The sequence below is a fragment of the Paramisgurnus dabryanus genome, chromosome 13 (assembly GCF_030506205.2).
Source record: "Paramisgurnus dabryanus chromosome 13, PD_genome_1.1, whole genome shotgun sequence".
Classification (NCBI taxonomy): Eukaryota; Metazoa; Chordata; class Actinopteri; order Cypriniformes; family Cobitidae; genus Paramisgurnus; species Paramisgurnus dabryanus.
Genome location: NC_133349.1, coordinates 35,098,126 through 35,120,107, shown reverse-complemented (window position 1 = coordinate 35,120,107; position 21,982 = coordinate 35,098,126). Strand labels below are relative to the sequence as shown.

Below are 21,982 nucleotides of genomic sequence, written 5' to 3'. Positions count from 1 at the left end.
CCCTGCGCGTGTTCCGGCGAGCGGAAGGAGAACGGGATAGTAAAAGAGAGCAGAAAAGGAAAGCGTATTAGAACGAAACCCTGGCTGGATCCGTCCCCGACGTGTAGTTTTTTAATGAACTGCCCGACCTTTCGTTCTAAAGAGGCCTAAAGGTTACCGAGTCAATGTCCAGCATAGAGCCGGTCAGGGCTTAGCTCGGTAGGCATTCGATTAAAGATCCCTATTTTGGCAGTAGCTTTCGCTTACGGCCATACCACCCTGAGCACGCCCGATCTCGTCCGATCTCGGAAGCTAAGCAGGGTCGGGCCTGGTTAGTACTTGGATGGGAGACCGCCTGGGAATACCAGGTGCTGTAAGCTTTTGAGTCTTCTTTCATCTGTACCGGAAGCCCTTCTCCCATGCTCGCTGTTCTCCTTTTACGCCGATTGGTGCATTTGCTTTCTGAGCTCTGCGCTGGCTCGTCTCTCCTCCGTTTCCCTGTGTCAAAGGGCCGACTCAGTCTCGTCATTTTCCCTCTCATCCACCAGGGGGCGGTCAGACGCTTCATTTTTCTGTCTCTGCTCACTGTCCAAAAGAGCACGGCGGAGGAGCGCTAATAAGCATAGCGCTGTGTTGCAGGTGATTTACGCCTTTCACGTATCAGAACGTGCCTGTGTGCTTGTCTGCTCTTTTAGGGGGAAAGTTGTTTACGTTGCCCCATTCGCAACTACAAGAAGGCTTTCTCCGATGTCCCTCAAGACGGACGGCCCGTGTAGACGTGAGATTTTCCTGTAGCGATTTATGGGGGGAAGTGGATAAGCAGAGCCATACGAAAGCTGTGCCAGGCCTTAACCGCCAATGATGAGACTTGTCTCTTTGTTTTCCATTGACCATAAGCAGGTGTAAACCGTTATCCTGTGGTCCATGACAGCACAAAGCTACTAATGATCACGAAAACACGTTTGCCTATAAAAGATTGTCACTTTTAGTCGGGTGACAAAACTCGTGATGATTTTCCATTCATGTTATCACTACCTAGCAAAGAATTTTCATTTTCTATGACTGAGTAGTGTACGAGGTTGCATCGATTTTATTCATTTATGTAAGTGTGTATTTATTCATTCATTCATTTTTTATTCGTTTAAATATATATATTATATTATTTATTTATTGTTATATATTTTTTTCTTCATTTTATATATATTATTTATTTTTTATATTATTATTTTTTTATTAAATTTTTTTATTCATTTATTTTTTATTTATATTGTTTTTTTTAATTTATTTTTAATTTATTTAATTTATTTTTTAATTTATTTTTTTATTTTATTTTTTTATTCTTTTTTTTTGCATATAATCCGTAATGAATTGTGGCGGAGTATCCTTACAGGTAGAAAGTTCAAGACAAAATGGCCCCTCTGTGTCTCCTTGAAGTTATTTCTGTACGTGGACAAATTAAGAACGAGAATGTCCTCAGTGTGGGTAGCCAGAGTGCAAGAAGCCCAGTCGTGTTCTCCTCGCAGGAGTTGCCTCGCTGGTGGCGCACAAAATGCCACACAACCACGCTCAAAGGGCTACCCAGGCGGAATCTTTGTGGGCGTGCCTCGTTGGCGCAGTTAGGCAGCGCGTCAGTCTCATAATCTGAAGGTCGTGAGTTCGAGCCTCACACGGGGCAGCGTGACTTTTTACGACCGGTTTGAGACATTTGCCCCATATCCCTTGCGCACATTGTCCCGGGCATCCACGGCCTGAAGGTCAGCGTGCCCTCCCTGGTGGTCTAGTGGCTAGGATTCGGCGCTCTCACCGCCGCGGCCCGGGTTCGATTCCCGGTCAGGGAACACGCTTTTGATGTCCGTTTTGCCCTTTTCACCGGGTTCTGCGAAACGCTGGCTTCGAGGGCAAGGATCGCAGCGCCTCCGAGAGGCAAAGCGCCACTGCCTCCGGGCCATCGACCTGAGGTTGGCCGGCAAAATTGCCTGCCCTCCGCCATCTGAGCAATCAGAGCCTGGGGTGTCCTCTGCTATACTGAGGCATGTTGACAAAGCACAGCAAACACCCAACGTGTTCGAGGACGGAGTAAAAACACAATCGAGCCTGCCAGGAGTCGAACCTAGAATCTTCTGATCCGTAGTCAGACGCGTTATCCATTGCGCCACTGGCCCCGCGCAGGGCAACCATGCTTGGAGAAGACAGCTGGATTCTGGAGGTCGGCATGCAGAGCTGCCAAACTTCATCTCTATCAAAATGGGAAACAGGGTTGTCCTCCGCGTGCCTGTCGTCTTTGAAAAGGACGCTCACTCGGAAGAAACCACGAGAAACAGCACGGGGGGCTCCAATAAGGGCAACAGAATGTCAGAAGTGGGATTCGAACCCACGCCTCCAAAGGAGACTGCGACCTGAACACAGCGCCTTAGACCGCTCGGCCATCCTGACCCCCGCCGCTGGCCCGGACGAGCCCATTTGGCTCGTCAGCGAATGTTACGGTATATCTTTTGGAATGACTCCAGATTTTGTTGCCTTCATGTAGCTCATCTTTAATTCTGATTTATTTCTTCTTGACCACCTTGAAATGGTGATGAATGTGGATTTTTCGAAATGAGGAAGAATGTGCCCGAAGCCTTTCATTTGCCAAAAGGACACGCAACCCGTCTTCGTTTGCCCTGTAACGGATGCTGTCAAAGTGGTTTTGCATTTAAAGATCTTTTTCCCCTTTCTCATACTGCATTAGAACAAGGTCACAAAAAGAAATATCCATTCTCAGACCCTACTCGGTCTACATGAACGCGTCAGAAAAACACTTGATCAAAACCAGATGATGCCATTATTGCAATTTAACAAAAAAGCGCCATCTTTGTACTTTTCACAGCCGTTTTTTATGGTCCACGTTTGCCTTCTAATGTAGACAACTGTTAACCATACGGCGGCGGGGCAGCCTTAAAAGAACCAGGGGTATTGTGTCTCGAGCACACAAGGCAAACAAGAGCTTGTCCAAGAGGTGAGTGCGAAGTACGGTTTACAGCCACAGGCAATGGCCGCGGAGCTTTTTCTTTAACAGATTCTAATATGTGGAACACGTCACCAACTTGCATCGGACGGTCTTTCAACTGTAGCGCAATTTAAGTTTTCACTTGATATTGTGTCTAAAAACGAGCCAAACAAGTGATCACTGCATAACTGGGATTTTGCATTGTGGATATGTAACGTTATTTCATTATTGTGTCAGCTGTGTCAAATGTGTCAAATGTAAGTGTTTTTTAACATGCGTTTTATCTAGCCTTTTATCTAGATAGGAATCCTGGGCATGACATAGCCCCTCTGTGTCTCCTTGAAGTTATTTCTGTACGTGGACAAATTAAGAACGAGAATGTCCTCAGTGTGGGTAGCCAGAGTGCAAGAAGCCCAGTCGTGTTCTCCTCGCAGGAGTTGCCTCGCTGGTGGCGCACAAAATGCCACACAACCACGCTCAAAGGGCTACCCAGGCGGAATCTTTGTGGGCGTGCCTCGTTGGCGCAGTTAGGCAGCGCGTCAGTCTCATAATCTGAAGGTCGTGAGTTCGAGCCTCACACGGGGCAGCGTGACTTTTTACGACCGGTTTGAGACATTTGCCTCATATCCCTTGCGCACATTGTCCCGGGCATCCACGGCCTGAGGGTCAGCGTGCCCTCCTCCCTGGTGGTCTAGTGGCTAGGATTCGGCGCTCTCACCGCCGCGGCCCGGGTTCGATTCCCGGTCAGGGAATGCGCTTTTGATGTCCGTTTTGCCCTTTTCACCGGGTTCTGTAAACGCTGGCTTCGAGGGCAAGGATCGCAGCGCCTCCGAGAGGCAAAGCGCCACTGCCTCCGGGCCATCGACCTGAGGTTGGCCGGCAAAATTGCCTGCCCTCCGCCATCTGAGCAATCAGAGCCTGGGGTGTCCTCTGCTATACTGAGGCATGTTGACAAAGCACAGCAAACACCCAACGTGTTCGAGGACGGAGTAAAAACACAATCGAGCGAGCCAGGAGTCGAACCTAGAATCTTCTGATCCGTAGTCAGACGCGTTATCCATTGCGCCACTGGCCCCGCGCAGGGCAACCATGCTTGGAGAAGACAGCTGGATTCTGGAGGTCGGCATGAAGAGCTGCCAAACTTCATCTCTATCAAAATGGGAAACAGGGTTGTCCTCCGCGTGCCTGTCGTCTTTGAAAAGGACGCTCACTCGGAAGAAACCACGAGAAACAGCACGGGGGGCTCCAATAAGGGCAACAGAATGTCAGAAGTGGGATTCGAACCCACGCCTCCAGAGGAGACTGCGACCTGAACGCAGCGCCTTAGACCGCTCGGCCATCCTGACCCCCGCCGCTGGCCCGGACGAGCCCATTTGGCTCGTCAGCGAATGTTACGGTATATCTTTTGGAATGACTCCAGATTTTGTTGCCTTCATGTAGCTCATCTTTAATTCTGATTTATTTCTTCTTGACCACCTTGAAATGGTGATGAATGTGGATTTTTCGAAATGAGGAAGAATGTGCCCGAAGCCTTTCATTTGCCAAAAGGACACGCAACCCGTCTTCGTTTGCCCTGTAACGGATGCTGTCAAAGTGGTTTTGCATTTAAAGATCTTTTTCCCCTTTCTCATACTGCATTAGAACAAGGTCACAAAAAGAAATATCCATTCTCAGACCCTACTCGGTCTACATGAACGCGTCAGAAAAACACTTGATCAAAACCAGATGATGCCATTATTGCAATTTAACAAAAAAGCGCCATCTTTGTACTTTTCACAGCCGTTTTTTATGGTCCACGTTTGCCTTCTAATGTAGACAACTGTTAACCATACGGCGGCGGGGCAGCCTTAAAAGAACCAGGGGTATTGTGTCTCGAGCACACAAGGCAAACAAGAGCTTCTCCAAGAGGTGAGTGCGAAGTACGGTTTACAGCCACAGGCAATGGCCGCGGAGCTTTTTCTTTAACAGATTCTAATATGTGGAACACGTCACCAACTTGCATCGGACGGTCTTTCAACTGTAGCGCAATTTAAGTTTTCACTTGATATTGTGTCTAAAAACGAGCCAAACAAGTGATCACTGCATAACTGGGATTTTGCATTGTGGATATGTAACGTTATTTCATTATTGTGTCAGCTGTGTCAAATGTGTCAAATGCAAGTGTTTTTTAGCATGCGTTTTATCTAGCCTTTAATCTAGATAGGAATCCTGGGCATGACATAGCCCCTCTGTGTCTCCTTGAAGTTATTTCTGTACGTGGACAAATTAAGAACGAGAATGTCCTCAGTGTGGGTAGCCAGAGTGCAAGAAGCCCAGTCGTGTTCTCCTCGCAGGAGTTGCCTCGCTGGTGGCGCACAAAATGCCACACAACCACGCTCAAAGGGCTACCCAGGCGGAATCTTTGTGGGCGTGCCTCGTTGGCGCAGTTAGGCAGCGCGTCAGTCTCATAATCTGAAGGTCGTGAGTTCGAGCCTCACACGGGGCAGCGTGACTTTTTACGACCGGTTTGAGACATTTGCCCCATATCCCTTGCGCACATTGTCCCGGGCATCCACGGCCTGAGGGTCAGCGTGGTCTAGTGCGGCCCGGGTTTGATTCCCGGTCAGGGAACGTGCTTTTGATGTCCGTTTTGCCCTTTTCACCGGGTTCTGCGAAACGCTGGCTTCGAGGGCAAGGATCGCAGCGCCTCCGGGAGGCAAAGCGCCACTGCCTCCGGGCCATCGACCTGAGGTTGGCCGGCAAAATTGCCTGCCCTCCGCCATCTGAGCAATCAGAGCCTGGGGTGTCCTCTGCTATACTGAGGCATGTTGACAAAGCACAGCAAACACCCAACGTGTTCGAGGACGGAGTAAAAACACAATCGAGCCAGCCAGGAGTCGAACCTAGAATCTTCTGATCCGTAGTCAGACGCGTTATCCATTGCGCCACTGGCCCCGCGCAGGGCAACCATGCTTGGAGAAGACAGCTGGATTCTGGAGGTCGGCATGCAGAGCTGCCAAACTTCATCTCTATCAAAATGGGAAACAGGGTTGTCCTCCGCGTGCCTGTCGTCTTTGAAAAGGACGCTCACTCGGAAGAAACCACGAGAAACAGCACGGGGGGCTCCAATAAGGGCAACAGAATGTCAGAAGTGGGATTCGAACCCACGCCTCCAGAGGAGACTGCGACCTGAACGCAGCGCCTTAGACCGCTCGGCCATCCTGACCCCCGCCGCTGGCCCGGACGAGCCCATTTGGCTCGTCAGCGAATGTTACGGTATATCTTTTGGAATGACTCCAGATTTTGTTGCCTTCATGTAGCTAATCTTTAATTCTGATTTATTTCTTCTTGACCACCTTGAAATGGTGATGAATGTGGATTTTTCGAAATGAGGAAGAATGTGCCCGAAGCCTTTCATTTGCCAAAAGGACACGCAACCCGTCTTCGTTTGCCCTGTAACGGATGCTGTCAAAGTGGTTTTGCATTTAAAGATCTTTTTCCCCTTTCTCATACTGCATTAGAACAAGGTCACAAAAAGAAATATCCATTCTCAGACCCTACTCGGTCTACATGAACGCGTCAGAAAAACACTTGATCAAAAGCAGATGATGCCATTATTGCAATTTAACAAAAAAGCGCCATCTTTGTACTTTTCACAGCCGTTTTTTATGGTCCACGTTTGCCTTCTAATGTAGACAACTGTTAACCATACGGCGGCGGGGCAGCCTTAAAAGAACCAGGGGTATTGTGTCTCGAGCACACAAGGCAAACAAGAGCTTCTCCAAGAGGTGAGTGCGAAGTACGGTTTACAGCCACAGGCAATGGCCGCGGAGCTTTTTCTTTAACAGATTCTAATATGTGGAACACGTCACCAACTTGCATCGGACGGTCTTTCAACTGTAGCGCAATTTAAGTTTTCACTTGATATTGTGTCTAAAAACGAGCCAAACAAGTGATCACTGCATAACTGGGATTTTGCATTGTGGATATGTATTGTTATTTCATTATTGTGTCAGCTGTGTCAAATGTGTCAAATGCAAGTGTTTTTTAGCATGCGTTTTATCTAGCCTTTTATCTAGATAGGAATCCTGGGCATGACATAGCCCCTCTGTGTCTCCTTGAAGTTATTTCTGTACGTGGACAAATTAAGAACGAGAATGTCCTCAGTGTGGGTAGCCAGAGTGCAAGAAGCCCAGTCGTGTTCTCCTCGCAGGAGTTGCCTCGCTGGTGGCGCACAAAATGCCACACAACCACGCTCAAAGGGCTACCCAGGCGGAAACTTTGTGGGCGTGCCTCGTTGGCGCAGTTAGGCAGCGCGTCAGTCTCATAATCTGAAGGTCGTGAGTTCGAGCCTCACACGGGGCAGCGTGACTTTTTAAGACCGGTTTGAGACATTTGCCCCATATCCCTTGCGCACATTGTTCCGGGCATCCACGGCCTGAGGGTCAGCGTGCCCTCCCTGGTGGTCTAGTGGCTAGGATTCGGCGCTCTCACCGCCGCGGCCCGGGTTCGATTCCCGGTCAGGGAACGCGCTTTTGATGTCCGTTTTGCCCTTTTCACCGGGTTCTGCGAAACGCTGGCTTCGAGGGCAAGGATCGCAACGCCTCCGGGAGGCAAAGCGCCACTGCCTCCGGGCCATCGACCTGAGGTTGGCCGGCAAAATTGCCTGCCCTCCGCCATCTGAGCAATCAGAGCCTGGGGTGTCCTCTGCTATACTGAGGCATGTTGACAAAGCACAGCAAACACCCAACGTGTTCGAGGACGGAGTAAAAACACAATCGAGCCAGCCGGGAGTCGAACCTAGAATCTTCTGATCCGTAGTCAGACGCGTTATCCATTGCGCCACTGGCCCCACGCAGGGCAACCATGCTTGGAGAAGACAGCTGGATTCTGGAGGTCGGCATGCAGAGCTGCCAAACTTCATCTCTATCAAAATGGGAAACAGGGTTGTCCTCCGCGTGCCTGTCGTCTTTGAAAAGGACGCTCACTCGGAAGAAACCACGAGAAACAGCACGGGGGGCTCCAATAAGGGCAACAGAATGTCAGAAGTGGGATTCGAACCCACGCCTCCAGAGGAGACTGCGACCTGAACGCAGCGCCTTAGACCGCTCGGCCATCCTGACCCCCGCCGCTGGCCCGGACGAGCCCATTTGGCTCGTCAGCGAATGTTACGGTATATCTTTTGGAATGACTCCAGATTTTGTTGCCTTCATGTAGCTCATCTTTAATTCTGATTTATTTCTTCTTGACCACCTTGAAATGGTGATGAATGTGGATTTTTCGAAATGAGGAAGAATGTGCCCGAAGCCTTTCATTTGCCAAAAGGACACGCAACCCGTCTTCGTTTGCCCTGTAACGGATGCTGTCAAAGTGGTTTTGCATTTAAAGATCTTTTTCCCCTTTCTCATACTGCATTAGAACAAGGTCACAAAAAGAAATATCCATTCTCAGACCCTACTCGGTCTACATGAACGCGTCAGAAAAACACTTGATCAAAACCAGATGATGCCATTATTGCAATTTAACAAAAAAGCGCCATCTTTGTACTTTTCACAGCCGTTTTTTATGGTCCACGTTTGCCTTCTAATGTAGACAACTGTTAACCATACGGCGGCGGGGCAGCCTTAAAAGAACCAGGGGTATTGTGTCTCGAGCACACAAGGCAAACAAGAGCTTCTCCAAGAGGTGAGTGCGAAGTACGGTTTACAGCCACAGGCAATGGCCGCGGAGCTTTTTCTTTAACAGATTCTAATATGTGGAACACGTCACCAACTTGCATCGGACGGTCTTTCAACTGTAGCGCAATTTAAGTTTTCACTTGATATTGTGTCTAAAAACGAGCCAAACAAGTGATCACTGCATAACTGGGATTTTGCATTGTGGATATGTAACGTTATTTCATTATTGTGTCAGCTGTGTCAAATGTGTCAAATGCAAGTGTTTTTTAGCATGCGTTTTATCTAGCCTTTAATCTAGATAGGAATCCTGGGCATGACATAGCCCCTCTGTGTCTCCTTGAAGTTATTTCTGTACGTGGACAAATTAAGAACGAGAATGTCCTCAGTGTGGGTAGCCAGAGTGCAAGAAGCCCAGTCGTGTTCTCCTCGCAGGAGTTGCCTCGCTGGTGGCGCACAAAATGCCACACAACCACGCTCAAAGGGCTACCCAGGCGGAATCTTTGTGGGCGTGCCTCGTTGGCGCAGTTAGGCAGCGCGTCAGTCTCATAATCTGAAGGTCGTGAGTTCGAGCCTCACACGGGGCAGCGTGACTTTTTACGACCGGTTTGAGACATTTGCCCCATATCCCTTGCGCACATTGTCCCGGGCATCCACGGCCTGAGGGTCAGCGTGGTCTAGTGCGGCCCGGGTTTGATTCCCGGTCAGGGAACGTGCTTTTGATGTCCGTTTTGCCCTTTTCACCGGGTTCTGCGAAACGCTGGCTTCGAGGGCAAGGATCGCAGCGCCTCCGGGAGGCAAAGCGCCACTGCCTCCGGGCCATCGACCTGAGGTTGGCCGGCAAAATTGCCTGCCCTCCGCCATCTGAGCAATCAGAGCCTGGGGTGTCCTCTGCTATACTGAGGCATGTTGACAAAGCACAGCAAACACCCAACGTGTTCGAGGACGGAGTAAAAACACAATCGAGCCAGCCAGGAGTCGAACCTAGAATCTTCTGATCCGTAGTCAGACGCGTTATCCATTGCGCCACTGGCCCCGCGCAGGGCAACCATGCTTGGAGAAGACAGCTGGATTCTGGAGGTCGGCATGCAGAGCTGCCAAACTTCATCTCTATCAAAATGGGAAACAGGGTTGTCCTCCGCGTGCCTGTCGTCTTTGAAAAGGACGCTCACTCGGAAGAAACCACGAGAAACAGCACGGGGGGCTCCAATAAGGGCAACAGAATGTCAGAAGTGGGATTCGAACCCACGCCTCCAGAGGAGACTGCGACCTGAACGCAGCGCCTTAGACCGCTCGGCCATCCTGACCCCCGCCGCTGGCCCGGACGAGCCCATTTGGCTCGTCAGCGAATGTTACGGTATATCTTTTGGAATGACTCCAGATTTTGTTGCCTTCATGTAGCTAATCTTTAATTCTGATTTATTTCTTCTTGACCACCTTGAAATGGTGATGAATGTGGATTTTTCGAAATGAGGAAGAATGTGCCCGAAGCCTTTCATTTGCCAAAAGGACACGCAACCCGTCTTCGTTTGCCCTGTAACGGATGCTGTCAAAGTGGTTTTGCATTTAAAGATCTTTTTCCCCTTTCTCATACTGCATTAGAACAAGGTCACAAAAAGAAATATCCATTCTCAGACCCTACTCGGTCTACATGAACGCGTCAGAAAAACACTTGATCAAAAGCAGATGATGCCATTATTGCAATTTAACAAAAAAGCGCCATCTTTGTACTTTTCACAGCCGTTTTTTATGGTCCACGTTTGCCTTCTAATGTAGACAACTGTTAACCATACGGCGGCGGGGCAGCCTTAAAAGAACCAGGGGTATTGTGTCTCGAGCACACAAGGCAAACAAGAGCTTCTCCAAGAGGTGAGTGCGAAGTACGGTTTACAGCCACAGGCAATGGCCGCGGAGCTTTTTCTTTAACAGATTCTAATATGTGGAACACGTCACCAACTTGCATCGGACGGTCTTTCAACTGTAGCGCAATTTAAGTTTTCACTTGATATTGTGTCTAAAAACGAGCCAAACAAGTGATCACTGCATAACTGGGATTTTGCATTGTGGATATGTATTGTTATTTCATTATTGTGTCAGCTGTGTCAAATGTGTCAAATGCAAGTGTTTTTTAGCATGCGTTTTATCTAGCCTTTTATCTAGATAGGAATCCTGGGCATGACATAGCCCCTCTGTGTCTCCTTGAAGTTATTTCTGTACGTGGACAAATTAAGAACGAGAATGTCCTCAGTGTGGGTAGCCAGAGTGCAAGAAGCCCAGTCGTGTTCTCCTCGCAGGAGTTGCCTCGCTGGTGGCGCACAAAATGCCACACAACCACGCTCAAAGGGCTACCCAGGCGGAAACTTTGTGGGCGTGCCTCGTTGGCGCAGTTAGGCAGCGCGTCAGTCTCATAATCTGAAGGTCGTGAGTTCGAGCCTCACACGGGGCAGCGTGACTTTTTAAGACCGGTTTGAGACATTTGCCCCATATCCCTTGCGCACATTGTTCCGGGCATCCACGGCCTGAGGGTCAGCGTGCCCTCCCTGGTGGTCTAGTGGCTAGGATTCGGCGCTCTCACCGCCGCGGCCCGGGTTCGATTCCCGGTCAGGGAACGCGCTTTTGATGTCCGTTTTGCCCTTTTCACCGGGTTCTGCGAAACGCTGGCTTCGAGGGCAAGGATCGCAACGCCTCCGGGAGGCAAAGCGCCACTGCCTCCGGGCCATCGACCTGAGGTTGGCCGGCAAAATTGCCTGCCCTCCGCCATCTGAGCAATCAGAGCCTGGGGTGTCCTCTGCTATACTGAGGCATGTTGACAAAGCACAGCAAACACCCAACGTGTTCGAGGACGGAGTAAAAACACAATCGAGCCAGCCGGGAGTCGAACCTAGAATCTTCTGATCCGTAGTCAGACGCGTTATCCATTGCGCCACTGGCCCCACGCAGGGCAACCATGCTTGGAGAAGACAGCTGGATTCTGGAGGTCGGCATGCAGAGCTGCCAAACTTCATCTCTATCAAAATGGGAAACAGGGTTGTCCTCCGCGTGCCTGTCGTCTTTGAAAAGGACGCTCACTCGGAAGAAACCACGAGAAACAGCACGGGGGGCTCCAATAAGGGCAACAGAATGTCAGAAGTGGGATTCGAACCCACGCCTCCAGAGGAGACTGCGACCTGAACGCAGCGCCTTAGACCGCTCGGCCATCCTGACCCCCGCCGCTGGCCCGGACGAGCCCATTTGCCTCGTCAGCGAATGTTACGGTATATCTTTTGGAATGACTCCAGATTTTGTTGCCTTCATGTAGCTCATCTTTAATTCTGATTTATTTCTTCTTGACCACCTTGAAATGGTGATGAATGTGGATTTTTCGAAATGAGGAAGAATGTGCCCGAAGCCTTTCATTTGCCAAAAGGACACGCAACCCGTCTTCGTTTGCCCTGTAACGGATGCTGTCAAAGTGGTTTTGCATTTAAAGATCTTTTTCCCCTTTCTCATACTGCATTAGAACAAGGTCAAAAAAAGAAATATCCATTCTCAGACCCTACTCGGTCTACATGAACGCGTCAGAAAAAAACTTGATCAAAACCAGATGAGGCCATTATTGCAATTTAACAAAAAAGCGCCATCTTTGTACTTTTCACAGCCGTTTTTTATGGTCCACGTTTGCCTTCTAATGTAGACAACTGTTAACCATACGGCGGCGGGGCAGCCTTAAAAGAACCAGGGGTATTGTGTCTCGAGCACACAAGGCAAACAAGAGCTTCTCCAAGAGGTGAGTGCGAAGTACGGTTTACAGCCACAGGCAATGGCCGCGGAGCTTTTTCTTTAACAGATTCTAATATGTGGAACACGTCACCAACTTGCATCGGACGGTCTTTCAACTGTAGCGCAATTTAAGTTTTCACTTGATATTGTGTCTAAAAACGAGCCAAACAAGTGATCACTGCATAACTGGGATTTTGCATTGTGGATATGTAACGTTATTTCATTATTGTGTCAGCTGTGTCAAATGTGTCAAATGTAAGTGTTTTTTAGCATGCGTTTTATCTAGCCTTTTATCTAGATAGGAATCCTGGGCATGACATAGCCCCTCTGTGTCTCCTTGAAGTTATTTCTGTACGTGGACAAATTAAGAACGAGAATGTCCTCAGTGTGGGTAGCCAGAGTGCAAGAAGCCCAGTCGTGTTCTCCTCGCAGGAGTTGCCTCGCTGGTGGCGCACAAAATGCCACACAACCACGCTCAAAGGGCTACCCAGGCGGAATCTTTGTGGGCGTGCCTCGTTGGCGCAGTTAGGCAGCGCGTCAGTCTCATAATCTGAAGGTCGTGAGTTCGAGCCTCACACGGGGCAGCGTGACTTTTTACGACCGGTTTGAGACATTTGCCCCATATCCCTTGCGCACATTGTCCTGGGCATCCACGGCCTGAGGGTCAGCGTGCCCTCCCTGGTGGTCTAGTGGCTAGGATTCGGCGCTCTCACCGCCGCGGCCCGGGTTCGATTCCCGGTCAGGGAACGCGCTTTTGATGTCCGTTTTGCCCTTTTCACCGGGTTCTGCGAAACGCTGGCTTCGAGGGCAAGGATCGCAGCGCCTCCGAGAGGCAAAGCGCCACTGCCTCCGGGCCATCGACCTGAGGTTGGCCGGCAAAATTGCCTGCCCTCCGCCATCTGAGCAATCAGAGCCTGGGGTGTCCTCTGCTATACTGAGGCATGTTGACAAAGCACAGCAAACACCCAACGTGTTCGAGGACGGAGTAAAAACACAATCGAGCCAGCCAGGAGTCGAACCTAGAATCTTCTGATCCGTAGTCAGACGCGTTATCCATTGCGCCACTGGCCCCACGCAGGGCAACCATGCTTGGAGAAGACAGCTGGATTCTGGAGGTCGGCATGCAGAGCTGCCAAACTTCATCTCTATCAAAATGGGAAACAGGGTTGTCCTCCGCGTGCCTGTCGTCTTTGAAAAGGACGCTCACTCGGAAGAAACCACGAGAAACAGCACGGGGGCTCCAATAAGGGCAACAGAATGTCAGAAGTGGGATTCGAACCCACGCCTCCAGAGGAGACTGCGACCTGAACGCAGCGCCTTAGACCGCTCGGCCATCCTGACCCCCGCCGCTGGCCCGGACGAGCCCATTTGGCTCGTCAGCGAATGTTACGGTATATCTTTTGGAATGACTCCAGATTTTGTTGCCTTTATGTAGCTCATCTTTAATTCTGATTTATTTCTTCTTGACCACCTTGAAATGGTGATGAATGTGGATTTTTCGAAATGAGGAAGAATGTGCCCGAAGCCTTTCATTTGCCAAAAGGACACGCAACCCGTCTTCGTTTGCCCTGTAACGGATGCTGTCAAAGTGGTTTTGCATTTAAAGATCTTTTTCCCCTTTCTCATACTGCATTAGAACAAGGTCACAAAAAGAAATATCCATTCTCAGACCCTACTCGGTCTACATGAACGCGTCAGAAAAACACTTGATCAAAAGCAGATGATGCCATTATTGCAATTTAACAAAAAAGCGCCATCTTTGTACTTTTCACAGCCGTTTTTTATGGTCCACGTTTGCCTTCTAATGTAGACAACTGTTAACCATACGGCGGCGGGGCAGCCTTAAAAGAACCAGGGGTATTGTGTCTCGAGCACACAAGGCAAACAAGAGCTTCTCCAAGAGGTGAGTGCGAAGTACGGTTTACAGCCACAGGCAATGGCCGCGGAGCTTTTTCTTTAACAGATTCTAATATGTGGAACACGTCACCAACTTGCATCGGACGGTCTTTCAACTGTAGCACAATTTAAGTTTTCACTTGATATTGTGTCTAAAAACGAGCCAAACAAGTGATCACTGCATAACTGGGATTTTGCATTGTGGATATGTATTGTTATTTCATTATTGTGTCAGCTGTGTCAAATGTGTCAAATGCAAGTGTTTTTTAGCATGCGTTTTATCTAGCCTTTTATCTAGATAGGAATCCTGGGCATGACATAGCCCCTCTGTGTCTCCTTGAAGTTATTTCTGTACGTGGACAAATTAAGAACGAGAATGTCCTCAGTGTGGGTAGCCAGAGTGCAAGAAGCCCAGTCGTGTTCTCCTCGCAGGAGTTGCCTCGCTGGTGGCGCACAAAATGCCACACAACCACGCTCAAAGGGCTACCCAGGCGGAAACTTTGTGGGCGTGCCTCGTTGGCGCAGTTAGGCAGCGCGTCAGTCTCATAATCTGAAGGTCGTGAGTTCGAGCCTCACACGGGGCAGCGTGACTTTTTAAGACCGGTTTGAGACATTTGCCCCATATCCCTTGCGCACATTGTCCCGGGCATCCACGGCCTGAGGGTCAGCGTGCCCTCCCTGGTGGTCTAGTGGCTAGGATTCGGCGCACTCACCGCCGCGGCCCGGGTTCGATTCCCGGTCAGGGAACGCGCTTTTGATGTCCGTTTTGCCCTTTTCACCGGGTTCTGCGAAACGCTGGCTTCGAGGGCAAGGATCGCAACGCCTCCGGGAGGCAAAGCGCCACTGCCTCCGGGCCATCGACCTGAGGTTGGCCGGCAAAATTGCCTGCCCTCCGCCATCTGAGCAATCAGAGCCTGGGGTGTCCTCTGCTATACTGAGGCATGTTGACAAAGCACAGCAAACACCCAACGTGTTCGAGGACGGAGTAAAAACACAATCGAGCCAGCCAGGAGTCGAACCTAGAATCTTCTGATCCGTAGTCAGACGCGTTATCCATTGCGCCACTGGCCCCACGCAGGGCAACCATGCTTGGAGAAGACAGCTGGATTCTGGAGGTCGGCATGCAGAGCTGCCAAACTTCATCTCTATCAAAATGGGAAACAGGGTTGTCCTCCGCGTGCCTGTCGTCTTTGAAAAGGACGCTCACTCGGAAGAAACCACGAGAAACAGCACGGGGGGCTCCAATAAGGGCAACAGAATGTCAGAAGTGGGATTCGAACCCACGCCTCCAGAGGAGACTGCGACCTGAACGCAGCGCCTTAGACCGCTCGGCCATCCTGACCCCCGCCGCTGGCCCGGACGAGCCCATTTGGCTCGTCAGCGAATGTTACGGTATATCTTTTGGAATGACTCCAGATTTTGTTGCCTTCATGTAGCTCATCTTTAATTCTGATTTATTTCTTCTTGACCACCTTGAAATGGTGATGAATGTAAATTTTTCGAAATGAGGAAGAATGTGCCCGAAGCCTTTCATTTGCCAAAAGGACACGCAACCCGTCTTCGTTTGCCCTGTAACGGATGCTGTCAAAGTGGTTTTGCATTTAAAGATCTTTTTCCCCTTTCTCATACTGCATTAGAACAAGGTCACAAAAAGAAATATCCATTCTCAGACCCTACTCGGTCTACATGAACGCGTCAGAAAAACACTTGATCAAAAGCAGATGATGCCATTATTGCAATTTAACAAAAAAGCGCCATCTTTGTACTTTTCACAGCCGTTTTTTATGGTCCACGTTTGCCTTCTAATGTAGACAACTGTTAACCATACGGCGGCGGGGCAGCCTTAAAAGAACCAGGGGTATTGTGTCTCGAGCACACAAGGCAAACAAGAGCTTCTCCAAGAGGTGAGTGCGAAGTACGGTTTACAGCCACAGGCAATGGCCGCGGAGCTTTTTCTTTAACAGATTCTAATATGTGGAACACGTCACCAACTTGCATCGGACGGTCTTTCAACTGTAGCGCAATTTAAGTTTTCACTTGATATTGTGTCTAAAAACGAGCCAAACAAGTGATCACTGCATAACTGGGATTTTGCATTGTGGATATGTAACGTTATTTCATTATTGTGTCAGCTGTGTCAAATGTGTCAAATGCAAGTGTTTTTTAGCATGCGTTTTATCTAGCCTTTTATCTAGATAGGAATCCTGGGCATGACATAGCCCCTCTGTGTCTCCTTGAAGTTATTTCTGTACGTGGACAAATTAAGAACGAGAATGTCCTCAGTGTGGGTAGCCAGAGTGCAAGAAGCCCAGTCGTGTTCTCCTCGCAGGAGTTGCCTCGCTGGTGGCGCACAAAATGCCACACAACCACGCTCAAAGGGCTACCCAGGCGAAATCTTTGTGGGCGTGCCTCGTTGGCGCAGTTAGGCAGCGCGTCAGTCTCATAATCTGAAGGTCGTGAGTTCGAGCCTCACACGGGGCAGCGTGACTTTTTACGACCGGTTTGAGACATTTGCCCCATATCCCTTGCGCACATTGTCCTGGGCATCCACGGCCTGAGGGTCAGCGTGCCCTCCCTGGTGGTCTAGTGGCTAGGATTCGGCGCTCTCACCGCCGCGGCCCGGGTTCGATTCCCGGTCAGGGAACGCGCTTTTGATGTCCGTTTTGCCCTTTTCACCGGGTTCTGCGAAACGCTGGCTTCGAGGGCAAGGATCGCAGCGCCTCCGAGAGGCAAAGCGCCACTGCCTCCGGGCCATCGACCTGAGGTTGGCCGGCAAAATTGCCTGCCCTCCGCCATCTGAGCAATCAGAGCCTGGGGTGTCCTCTGCTATACTGAGGCATGTTGACAAAGCACAGCAAACACCCAACGTGTTCGAGGACGGAGTAAAAACACAATCGAGCCAGCCAGGAGTCGAACCTAGAATCTTCTGATCCGTAGTCAGACGCGTTATCCATTGCGCCACTGGCCCCACGCAGGGCAACCATGCTTGGAGAAGACAGCTGGATTCTGGAGGTCGGCATGCAGAGCTGCCAAACTTCATCTCTATCAAAATGGAAAACAGGGTTGTCCTCCGCGTGCCTGTCATCTTTGAAAAGGACGCTCACTCGGAAGAAACCACGAGAAACAGCACGGGGGCTCCAATAAGGGCAACAGAATGTCAGAAGTGGGATTCGAACCCACGCCTCCAGAGGAGACTGCGACCTGAACGCAGCGCCTTAGACCGCTCGGCCATCCTGACCCCCGCCGCTGGCCCGGACGAGCCCATTTGGCTCGTCAGCGAATGTTACGGTATATCTTTTGGAATGACTCCAGATTTTGTTGCCTTTATGTAGCTCATCTTTAATTCTGATTTATTTCTTCTTGACCACCTTGAAATGGTGATGAATGTAAATTTTTCGAAATGAGGAAGAATGTGCCCGAAGCCTTTCATTTGCCAAAAGGACACGCAACCCGTCTTCGTTTGCCCTGTAACGGATGCTGTCAAAGTGGTTTTGCATTTAAAGATCTTTTTCCCCTTTCTCATACTGCATTAGAACAAGGTCACAAAAAGAAATATCCATTCTCAGACCCTACTCGGTCTACATGAACGCGTCAGAAAAACACTTGATCAAAAGCAGATGATGCCATTATTGCAATTTAACAAAAAAGCGCCATCTTTGTACTTTTCACAGCCGTTTTTTATGGTCCACGTTTGCCTTCTAATGTAGACAACTGTTAACCATACGGCGGCGGGGCAGCCTTAAAAGAACCAGGGGTATTGTGTCTCGAGCACACAAGGCAAACAAGAGCTTCTCCAAGAGGTGAGTGCGAAGTACGGTTTACAGCCACAGGCAATGGCCGCGGAGCTTTTTCTTTAACAGATTCTAATATGTGGAACACGTCACCAACTTGCATCGGACGGTCTTTCAACTGTAGCGCAATTTAAGTTTTCACTTGATATTGTGTCTAAAAACGAGCCAAACAAGTGATCACTGCATAACTGGGATTTTGCATTGTGGATATGTAACGTTATTTCATTATTGTGTCAGCTGTGTCAAATGTGTCAAATGCAAGTGTTTTTTAGCATGCGTTTTATCTAGCCTTTTATCTAGATAGGAATCCTGGGCATGACATAGCCCCTCTGTGTCTCCTTGAAGTTATTTCTGTACGTGGACAAATTAAGAACGAGAATATCCTCAGTGTGGGTAGCCAGAGTGCAAGAAGCCCAGTCGTGTTCTCCTCGCAGGAGTTGCCTCGCTGGTGGCGCACAAAATGCCACACAACCACGCTCAAAGGGCTACCCAGGCGGAATCTTTGTGGGCGTGCCTTGTTGGCGCAGTTAGGCAGCGCGTCAGTCTCATAATCTGAAGGTCGTGAGTTCGAGCCTCACACGGGGCAGCGTGACTTTTTAAGACCGGTTTGAGACATTTGCCCCATATCCCTTGCGCACATTGTCCCGGGCATCCACGGCCTGAGGGTCAGCGTGCCCTCCCTGGTGGTCTAGTGGCTAGGATTCGGCGCTCTCACCGCCGCAGCCCGGGTTCGATTCCCGGTCAGGGAACGCGCTTTTGATGTCCGTTTTGCCCTTTTCACCGGGTTCTGCGAAACGCTGGCTTCGAGGGCAAGGATCGCAGCGCCTCCGGGAGGCAAAGCGCCACTGCCTCCGGGCCATCGACCTGAGGTTGGCCGGCAAAATTGCCTGCCCTCCGCCATCTGAGCAATCAGAGCCTGGGGTGTCCTCTGCTATACTGAGGCATGTTGACAAAGCACAGCAAACACCCAACGTGTTCGAGGACGGAGTAAAAACACAATCGAGCCAGCCAGGAGTCGAACCTAGAATCTTCTGATCCGTAGTCAGACGCGTTATCCATTGCGCCACTGGCCCCGCGCAGGTCAACCATGCTTGGAGAAGACAGCTGGATTCTGGAGGTCGGCATGCAGAGCTGCCAAACTTCATCTCTATCAAAATGGGAAACAGGGTTGTCCTCCGCGTGCCTGTCGTCTTTGAAAAGGACGCTCACTCGGAAGAAACCACGAGAAACAGCACGGGGGGCTCCAATAAGGGCAACAGAATGTCAGAAGTGGGATTCGAACCCACGCCTCCAGAGGAGACTGCGACCTGAACGCAGCGCCTTAGACCGCTCGGCCATCCTGACCCCTGCCGCTGGCCCGGACGAGCCCATTTGGCTCGTCAGCGAATGTTACGGTATATCTTTTGGAATGACTCCAGATTTTGTTGCCTTCATGTAGCTCATCTTTAATTCTGATTTATTTCTTCTTGACCACCTTGAAATGGTGATGAATGTAAATTTTTCGAAATGAGGAAGAATGTGCCCGAAGCCTTTCATTTGCCAAAAGGACACGCAACCCGTCTTCGTTTGCCCTGTAACGGATGCTGTCAAAGTGGTTTTGCATTTAAAGATCTTTTTCCCCTTTCTCATACTGCATTAGAACAAGGTCACAAAAAGAAATATCCATTCTCAGACCCTACTCGGTCTACATGAACGCGTCAGAAAAACACTTGATCAAAAGCAGATGATGCCATTATTGCAATTTAACAAAAAAGCGCCATCTTTGTACTTTTCACAGCCGTTTTTTATGGTCCACGTTTGCCTTCTAATGTAGACAACTGTTAACCATACGGCGGCGGGGCAGCCTTAAAAGAACCAGGGGTATTGTGTCTCGAGCACACAAGGCAAACAAGAGCTTCTCCAAGAGGTGAGTGCGAAGTACGGTTTACAGCCACAGGCAATGGCCGCGGAGCTTTTTCTTTAACAGATTCTAATATGTGGAACACGTCACCAACTTGCATCGGACGGTCTTTCAACTGTAGCGCAATTTAAGTTTTCACTTGATATTGTGTCTAAAAACGAGCCAAACAAGTGATCACTGCATAACTGGGATTTTGCATTGTGGATATGTAACGTTATTTCATTATTGTGTCAGCTGTGTCAAATGTGTCAAATGCAAGTGTTTTTTAGCATGCGTTTTATCTAGCCTTTTATCTAGATAGGAATCCTGGGCATGACATAGCCCCTCTGTGTCTCCTTGAAGTTATTTCTGTACGTGGACAAATTAAGAACGAGAATGTCCTCAGTGTGGGTAGCCAGAGTGCAAGAAGCCCAGTCGTGTTCTCCTCGCAGGAGTTGCCTCGCTGGTGGCGCACAAAATGCCACACAACCACGCTCAAAGGGCTACCCAGGCGGAATCTTTGTGGGCGTGCCTCGTTGGCGCAGTTAGGCAGCGCGTCAGTCTCATAATCTGAAGGTCGTGAGTTCGAGCCTCACACGGGGCAGCGTGACTTTTTACGACCGGTTTGAGACATTTGCCCCATATCCCTTGCGCACATTGTCCTGGGCATCCACGGCCTGAGGGTCAGCGTGCCCTCCCTGGTGGTCTAGTGGCTAGGATTCGGCGCTCTCACCGCCGCGGCCCGGGTTCGATTCCCGGTCAGGGAACGCGCTTTTGATGTCCGTTTTGCCCTTTTCACCGGGTTCTGCGAAACGCTGGCTTCGAGGGCAAGGATCGCAGCGCCTCCGAGAGGCAAAGCGCCACTGCCTCCGGGCCATCGACCTGAGGTTGGCCGGCAAAATTGCCTGCCCTCCGCCATCTGAGCAATCAGAGCCTGGGGTGTCCTCTGCTATACTGAGGCATGTTGACAAAGCACAGCAAACACCCAACGTGTTCGAGGACGGAGTAAAAACACAATCGAGCCAGCCAGGAGTCGAACCTAGAATCTTCTGATCCGTAGTCAGACGCGTTATCCATTGCGCCACTGGCCCCACGCAGGGCAACCATGCTTGGAGAAGACAGCTGGATTCTGGAGGTCGGCATGCAGAGCTGCCAAACTTCATCTCTATCAAAATGGGAAACAGGGTTGTCCTCCGCGTGCCTGTCGTCTTTGAAAAGGACGCTCACTCGGAAGAAACCACGAGAAACAGCACGGGGGCTCCAATAAGGGCAACAGAATGTCAGAAGTGGGATTCGAACCCACGCCTCCAGAGGAGACTGCGACCTGAACGCAGCGCCTTAGACCGCTCGGCCATCCTGACCCCCGCCGCTGGCCCGGACGAGCCCATTTGGCTCGTCAGCGAATGTTACGGTATATCTTTTGGAATGACTCCAGATTTTGTTGCCTTTATGTAGCTCATCTTTAATTCTGATTTATTTCTTCTTGACCACCTTGAAATGGTGATGAATGTGGATTTTTCGAAATGAGGAAGAATGTGCCCGAAGCCTTTCATTTGCCAAAAGGACACGCAACCCGTCTTCGTTTGCCCTGTAACGGATGCTGTCAAAGTGGTTTTGCATTTAAAGATCTTTTTCCCCTTTCTCATACTGCATTAGAACAAGGTCACAAAAAGAAATATCCATTCTCAGACCCTACTCGGTCTACATGAACGCGTCAGAAAAACACTTGATCAAAAGCAGATGATGCCATTATTGCAATTTAACAAAAAAGCGCCATCTTTGTACTTTTCACAGCCGTTTTTTATGGTCCACGTTTGCCTTCTAATGTAGACAACTGTTAACCATACGGCGGCGGGGCAGCCTTAAAAGAACCAGGGGTATTGTGTCTCGAGCACACAAGGCAAACAAGAGCTTCTCCAAGAGGTGAGTGCGAAGTACGGTTTACAGCCACAGGCAATGGCCGCGGAGCTTTTTCTTTAACAGATTCTAATATGTGGAACACGTCACCAACTTGCATCGGACGGTCTTTCAACTGTAG

The 21,982-nt window shown here is 49.8% G+C and overlaps 41 non-coding genes across 41 annotated transcripts; 19 read left to right on the top strand and 22 right to left on the bottom strand.

The window, feature by feature from the left end:
* The first annotated feature begins 240 nt into the window (after window positions 1-240).
* On the top strand, window positions 241-359 carry LOC135765315 (5S ribosomal RNA). Its single transcript, XR_010540632.1, has one exon. It is a non-coding gene; the product is annotated as a 5S ribosomal RNA (ribosomal RNA).
* A 1,221-nt stretch (window positions 360-1,580) lies between these two features.
* On the top strand, window positions 1,581-1,654 carry trnam-cau (transfer RNA methionine (anticodon CAU)). The gene has a single exon. It is a non-coding gene; the product is annotated as a tRNA-Met (tRNA).
* A 91-nt stretch (window positions 1,655-1,745) lies between these two features.
* Window positions 1,746-1,817, top strand: trnae-cuc (transfer RNA glutamic acid (anticodon CUC)). The gene has a single exon. It is a non-coding gene; the product is annotated as a tRNA-Glu (tRNA).
* Window positions 1,818-2,068: 251 nt separating this feature from the next.
* On the bottom strand, window positions 2,069-2,141 carry trnar-acg (transfer RNA arginine (anticodon ACG)). Its single transcript has one exon. It is a non-coding gene; the product is annotated as a tRNA-Arg (tRNA).
* Window positions 2,142-2,329: 188 nt separating this feature from the next.
* trnal-cag (transfer RNA leucine (anticodon CAG)) lies at window positions 2,330-2,412 on the bottom strand. The gene has a single exon. It is a non-coding gene; the product is annotated as a tRNA-Leu (tRNA).
* Window positions 2,413-3,477: 1,065 nt separating this feature from the next.
* trnam-cau (transfer RNA methionine (anticodon CAU)) lies at window positions 3,478-3,551 on the top strand. Its single transcript has one exon. It is a non-coding gene; the product is annotated as a tRNA-Met (tRNA).
* A 94-nt stretch (window positions 3,552-3,645) lies between these two features.
* Window positions 3,646-3,717, top strand: trnae-cuc (transfer RNA glutamic acid (anticodon CUC)). The gene has a single exon. It is a non-coding gene; the product is annotated as a tRNA-Glu (tRNA).
* A 250-nt stretch (window positions 3,718-3,967) lies between these two features.
* Window positions 3,968-4,040, bottom strand: trnar-acg (transfer RNA arginine (anticodon ACG)). The gene has a single exon. It is a non-coding gene; the product is annotated as a tRNA-Arg (tRNA).
* A 188-nt stretch (window positions 4,041-4,228) lies between these two features.
* trnal-cag (transfer RNA leucine (anticodon CAG)) lies at window positions 4,229-4,311 on the bottom strand. Its single transcript has one exon. It is a non-coding gene; the product is annotated as a tRNA-Leu (tRNA).
* A 1,065-nt stretch (window positions 4,312-5,376) lies between these two features.
* On the top strand, window positions 5,377-5,450 carry trnam-cau (transfer RNA methionine (anticodon CAU)). The gene has a single exon. It is a non-coding gene; the product is annotated as a tRNA-Met (tRNA).
* Window positions 5,451-5,826: 376 nt separating this feature from the next.
* trnar-acg (transfer RNA arginine (anticodon ACG)) lies at window positions 5,827-5,899 on the bottom strand. The gene has a single exon. It is a non-coding gene; the product is annotated as a tRNA-Arg (tRNA).
* A 188-nt stretch (window positions 5,900-6,087) lies between these two features.
* trnal-cag (transfer RNA leucine (anticodon CAG)) lies at window positions 6,088-6,170 on the bottom strand. The gene has a single exon. It is a non-coding gene; the product is annotated as a tRNA-Leu (tRNA).
* A 1,065-nt stretch (window positions 6,171-7,235) lies between these two features.
* On the top strand, window positions 7,236-7,309 carry trnam-cau (transfer RNA methionine (anticodon CAU)). The gene has a single exon. It is a non-coding gene; the product is annotated as a tRNA-Met (tRNA).
* Window positions 7,310-7,400: 91 nt separating this feature from the next.
* Window positions 7,401-7,472, top strand: trnae-cuc (transfer RNA glutamic acid (anticodon CUC)). The gene has a single exon. It is a non-coding gene; the product is annotated as a tRNA-Glu (tRNA).
* A 251-nt stretch (window positions 7,473-7,723) lies between these two features.
* Window positions 7,724-7,796, bottom strand: trnar-acg (transfer RNA arginine (anticodon ACG)). Its single transcript has one exon. It is a non-coding gene; the product is annotated as a tRNA-Arg (tRNA).
* A 188-nt stretch (window positions 7,797-7,984) lies between these two features.
* On the bottom strand, window positions 7,985-8,067 carry trnal-cag (transfer RNA leucine (anticodon CAG)). Its single transcript has one exon. It is a non-coding gene; the product is annotated as a tRNA-Leu (tRNA).
* Window positions 8,068-9,132: 1,065 nt separating this feature from the next.
* On the top strand, window positions 9,133-9,206 carry trnam-cau (transfer RNA methionine (anticodon CAU)). The gene has a single exon. It is a non-coding gene; the product is annotated as a tRNA-Met (tRNA).
* A 376-nt stretch (window positions 9,207-9,582) lies between these two features.
* trnar-acg (transfer RNA arginine (anticodon ACG)) lies at window positions 9,583-9,655 on the bottom strand. Its single transcript has one exon. It is a non-coding gene; the product is annotated as a tRNA-Arg (tRNA).
* Window positions 9,656-9,843: 188 nt separating this feature from the next.
* trnal-cag (transfer RNA leucine (anticodon CAG)) lies at window positions 9,844-9,926 on the bottom strand. Its single transcript has one exon. It is a non-coding gene; the product is annotated as a tRNA-Leu (tRNA).
* A 1,065-nt stretch (window positions 9,927-10,991) lies between these two features.
* On the top strand, window positions 10,992-11,065 carry trnam-cau (transfer RNA methionine (anticodon CAU)). The gene has a single exon. It is a non-coding gene; the product is annotated as a tRNA-Met (tRNA).
* A 91-nt stretch (window positions 11,066-11,156) lies between these two features.
* Window positions 11,157-11,228, top strand: trnae-cuc (transfer RNA glutamic acid (anticodon CUC)). The gene has a single exon. It is a non-coding gene; the product is annotated as a tRNA-Glu (tRNA).
* Window positions 11,229-11,479: 251 nt separating this feature from the next.
* On the bottom strand, window positions 11,480-11,552 carry trnar-acg (transfer RNA arginine (anticodon ACG)). Its single transcript has one exon. It is a non-coding gene; the product is annotated as a tRNA-Arg (tRNA).
* A 188-nt stretch (window positions 11,553-11,740) lies between these two features.
* Window positions 11,741-11,823, bottom strand: trnal-cag (transfer RNA leucine (anticodon CAG)). Its single transcript has one exon. It is a non-coding gene; the product is annotated as a tRNA-Leu (tRNA).
* Window positions 11,824-12,888: 1,065 nt separating this feature from the next.
* trnam-cau (transfer RNA methionine (anticodon CAU)) lies at window positions 12,889-12,962 on the top strand. Its single transcript has one exon. It is a non-coding gene; the product is annotated as a tRNA-Met (tRNA).
* A 91-nt stretch (window positions 12,963-13,053) lies between these two features.
* trnae-cuc (transfer RNA glutamic acid (anticodon CUC)) lies at window positions 13,054-13,125 on the top strand. The gene has a single exon. It is a non-coding gene; the product is annotated as a tRNA-Glu (tRNA).
* Window positions 13,126-13,376: 251 nt separating this feature from the next.
* Window positions 13,377-13,449, bottom strand: trnar-acg (transfer RNA arginine (anticodon ACG)). Its single transcript has one exon. It is a non-coding gene; the product is annotated as a tRNA-Arg (tRNA).
* A 187-nt stretch (window positions 13,450-13,636) lies between these two features.
* trnal-cag (transfer RNA leucine (anticodon CAG)) lies at window positions 13,637-13,719 on the bottom strand. Its single transcript has one exon. It is a non-coding gene; the product is annotated as a tRNA-Leu (tRNA).
* Window positions 13,720-14,784: 1,065 nt separating this feature from the next.
* On the top strand, window positions 14,785-14,858 carry trnam-cau (transfer RNA methionine (anticodon CAU)). Its single transcript has one exon. It is a non-coding gene; the product is annotated as a tRNA-Met (tRNA).
* Window positions 14,859-15,272: 414 nt separating this feature from the next.
* trnar-acg (transfer RNA arginine (anticodon ACG)) lies at window positions 15,273-15,345 on the bottom strand. The gene has a single exon. It is a non-coding gene; the product is annotated as a tRNA-Arg (tRNA).
* A 188-nt stretch (window positions 15,346-15,533) lies between these two features.
* On the bottom strand, window positions 15,534-15,616 carry trnal-cag (transfer RNA leucine (anticodon CAG)). Its single transcript has one exon. It is a non-coding gene; the product is annotated as a tRNA-Leu (tRNA).
* Window positions 15,617-16,681: 1,065 nt separating this feature from the next.
* On the top strand, window positions 16,682-16,755 carry trnam-cau (transfer RNA methionine (anticodon CAU)). The gene has a single exon. It is a non-coding gene; the product is annotated as a tRNA-Met (tRNA).
* A 91-nt stretch (window positions 16,756-16,846) lies between these two features.
* On the top strand, window positions 16,847-16,918 carry trnae-cuc (transfer RNA glutamic acid (anticodon CUC)). Its single transcript has one exon. It is a non-coding gene; the product is annotated as a tRNA-Glu (tRNA).
* Window positions 16,919-17,169: 251 nt separating this feature from the next.
* trnar-acg (transfer RNA arginine (anticodon ACG)) lies at window positions 17,170-17,242 on the bottom strand. The gene has a single exon. It is a non-coding gene; the product is annotated as a tRNA-Arg (tRNA).
* A 187-nt stretch (window positions 17,243-17,429) lies between these two features.
* trnal-cag (transfer RNA leucine (anticodon CAG)) lies at window positions 17,430-17,512 on the bottom strand. Its single transcript has one exon. It is a non-coding gene; the product is annotated as a tRNA-Leu (tRNA).
* Window positions 17,513-18,577: 1,065 nt separating this feature from the next.
* Window positions 18,578-18,651, top strand: trnam-cau (transfer RNA methionine (anticodon CAU)). Its single transcript has one exon. It is a non-coding gene; the product is annotated as a tRNA-Met (tRNA).
* A 414-nt stretch (window positions 18,652-19,065) lies between these two features.
* Window positions 19,066-19,138, bottom strand: trnar-acg (transfer RNA arginine (anticodon ACG)). Its single transcript has one exon. It is a non-coding gene; the product is annotated as a tRNA-Arg (tRNA).
* Window positions 19,139-19,326: 188 nt separating this feature from the next.
* trnal-cag (transfer RNA leucine (anticodon CAG)) lies at window positions 19,327-19,409 on the bottom strand. The gene has a single exon. It is a non-coding gene; the product is annotated as a tRNA-Leu (tRNA).
* A 1,065-nt stretch (window positions 19,410-20,474) lies between these two features.
* Window positions 20,475-20,548, top strand: trnam-cau (transfer RNA methionine (anticodon CAU)). The gene has a single exon. It is a non-coding gene; the product is annotated as a tRNA-Met (tRNA).
* Window positions 20,549-20,639: 91 nt separating this feature from the next.
* Window positions 20,640-20,711, top strand: trnae-cuc (transfer RNA glutamic acid (anticodon CUC)). The gene has a single exon. It is a non-coding gene; the product is annotated as a tRNA-Glu (tRNA).
* A 251-nt stretch (window positions 20,712-20,962) lies between these two features.
* trnar-acg (transfer RNA arginine (anticodon ACG)) lies at window positions 20,963-21,035 on the bottom strand. Its single transcript has one exon. It is a non-coding gene; the product is annotated as a tRNA-Arg (tRNA).
* A 187-nt stretch (window positions 21,036-21,222) lies between these two features.
* trnal-cag (transfer RNA leucine (anticodon CAG)) lies at window positions 21,223-21,305 on the bottom strand. The gene has a single exon. It is a non-coding gene; the product is annotated as a tRNA-Leu (tRNA).
* Between the last annotated feature and the right edge of the window lie 677 nt (window positions 21,306-21,982).